The sequence below is a fragment of the Lupinus angustifolius genome, chromosome LG01, assembly GCF_001865875.1.
Source record: "Lupinus angustifolius cultivar Tanjil chromosome LG01, LupAngTanjil_v1.0, whole genome shotgun sequence".
NCBI lineage: Eukaryota > Viridiplantae > Streptophyta > Magnoliopsida > Fabales > Fabaceae > Lupinus > Lupinus angustifolius.
Window position 1 is genome coordinate 17,312,399 of NC_032009.1, and position 3,159 is coordinate 17,315,557.

The window sequence follows — 3,159 nt, forward strand, 5'->3', positions numbered from 1 at the left end:
GTTCCGCTTCAAATCTGGAATATAGCGGACATTAGCCAAGGTTCTGACAACACCGTCATGAGCCTTGATCTGAATAGTACCTATTCCTGCAACTTTGCATTGGGTATCATTGCCCATCAAAACAACACCACTGTCAACATGTTCAAAAGTGGTGAATAAGTCCTTATAAGGACACATATGAAAAGTACATCCAGAATCAAGAATCCATTCTGTTTTACTCCTATTATTATAAGAGACAACAGATAAAAGAATATCACCGTCAGAATTGGCTTCAATATTAGCAGCTTCAGAGGATTGTTGAAATTTTCCCTTATCTTGTTTTTCTTGTTTTTTCTTTAAGATAAAACAATCAGGAATGTCATGCCCCGGTTTCTTGCAATAGCGACAAGTTTTGTTGGATTTGCGACCTCTGGATTTGGATCTGAACTTTTTATAATTGGTACTCCCTTTTTCTTGAGTTCTACCTCGAACACTTAAGCCCTCACCCTTGTCCACAGAATTAACTTCAAGATCAAATTTTTCTTTGGACAATAAATTAGATTTAACATCTTCAAAGGATAAGGTATCATTATTTCCATACAACATGATTTCTTTGAAGTGCTTATAGGTAGAAGGTAAAGAGACAACCAACAAAACAGCTTTGTCTTCATCTTCAATATTAATATCAATATTTTGCATATCCATAATAATAGAATTAAACTCATCAAGATGAGTTTGAATAGGAGTACCTTCAACCATACGAATGGTGTATAACCGTTCTTTGAGACGAAGCTTGTTTGCGAGGCTCTTGGTCATGTATAAAGTTTCTAACTTCAGCCACAAAGCCGCAGCGGTTTCTTCATTGGCAACCTCACGAAGAACCTCCTTCGACAAACAAAGTTGAATTGTTGAAAGCGCCTTTTCATCCAACTCGTCCCATTGATCATCGGTCATGGAAACTGGTTTCTTTGACTTCCCATCTAAAGCTTTCTTTAATCCGCTCTGGATAAGAACGGCCCTCATTTGGACTCGCCAAATAGAAAAGCTAATTTTGCCATCAAACTTCTCAATGTCAAATTTTGCAGACATTTTGAAATTCTCAATTTAGTAAGAGCTCTGATTCCACTTGTTAAGGTTAGAGCACAATGCGGAAGCACAGGATTGAATCAATTGAGAACAAAAGAGAAGCAAGTAAAGGATAAAGAAAATAACACACAAGATTTAACGTGGAAAAACCCCTCAGTGTGAGAGGAAAAAAACCACGGGCGATCAAGAGCAAAATTCCACTATGTAAAAAAGAAGAGTACAAGAAATCCTCTTATAATGATGAGGACAAATGACAATATTTTTTCTCACAAATACTCTCTCAAATGGAACAAGAATTCTCACCAAGAATGCACTCACAATATATGTGTAAATGAAAGAGATGTTGTGTGTTGTGAAGATGATTTTGAAGCTCTCTATATGTGTCCTTTTATAGGCAAGCAAAGTCTTGGTATCTTGGATATGAAGCATTGGATGCTTGGAAACAAAGCCATAAAAGTGACATAAAATGCCTTTAAAGAGAGCCATAAAATAGTCATAAAATTCTTTTAAGGCATAGAAATGAGAGGCATCTAACAGATTGGTTTTGGTACCACATGTAAACTTTCACTAGTTTATATGCAAACATAAAATTTCATAAACATATTAATATCAATATTTAGAACTTTACATTTTCCACAATAAAATATATAAAAGGAAGTGTACCGTTCTCATGGACTTATTTGATGAAGAAGTCTTGCTTATAGGTAAGTATACTCTCCATATGATGTTGATATCTCTATATCAATAAAGTGTTGGTTTCTCCCTCTTAACTCATTTCTTTAAGTGATACAACAATTAATACAAAATCGAACCTAAAGATTGTGAGAAAACTTGAATTGTTGGGAAGATGTTGCATCACTTGATGAAGAAATGTTTGATCGATATGCATGTAGAAACCTCCAAAGCGTGTGTTGCCACACTAACCTTTAGGTTCGATTCGCCCCCACCAATTTAAGTATTTTGGATGCAAATGAGATAAACAGCGAATCCCCTTCAGGATACTTTGGAAAACCTTGATGTGTTTTGCACCAACACACCAAGCGTATCTTTCTTTAGTAGTTTACAAATTTATGTTTCCTACACTTCTCTCATACATTAGAGAAATGGAGGATGATTTCTTAGATGAGAAATTTGGATTTTCGGATTCTTGTTTTTTTGTTATTATGCCTTGAAATTTCTCTATTTATAGAGAAATAAATGTCACTTGGTGAAAAGAAACACTTTTGGGATTCTACACTTATTCACCAAACGGGTATATACAATAGAGGTTCCTAGAGGTTAGTGGTAAGGTATATCGGTTGGCATCCTAGAGGTTCCTCGTTTGATTCCTAGTGGTTTCATTGTTTCATTTTTATTCATGAATAAAATATAACAAAACCATCCAAGCTAAGGATCAAACTCGTGACCCTCACTTCCTTACCAATGGCTACAACCACTAATCCAATTGTCATCTTGTTTCATTTATTATGAAACCAAAATATGTATATACTCGTTATGTGAATTCAGATATTTTGGAAATATCTCTTACAAATCGTTCACTCGATATGAATGATATGATTGCAAGAGGTAAAACAGAATTATTGTAAATAACTAAAGTTATTTTATTAACCAAGAAACTAGCCAATAAATATGCTCTACATCAAATTAACACTAACCCATCACTCCTATAAAATAGGATCACATACTAGTCACTAACTCAACCACTAAAAACAAATAATCGAACCCCTAAAACTTAGTCAAATAGAAATGTGCATAACATAGTTTAAAACTTCTAATAAATCAATTAAAAACAATTAAAGAAACATAACATTCCCTCCCTTAAACTGAAATATGTAAAGATCAGTTTAAAGAAAAAAATGAATCCCCAACATAATCCTTCTTCACATCAGCATGGGAATAGACTCCAAGCAGACCTCACAACTTTACAAATCTAGCGAACTTGAGAGGTTTGGTCTGTATATCTGCAACTTGATCTTCATTTCGACAATAAGCCAGTTTGATTGTTCCATCATTGCTAAGATCTCTTAGAAAATAATATTTTACATCAATGTGTTTACTTCTTCCATGTAGCACAGGATTCTTGGAAAGTTTAAT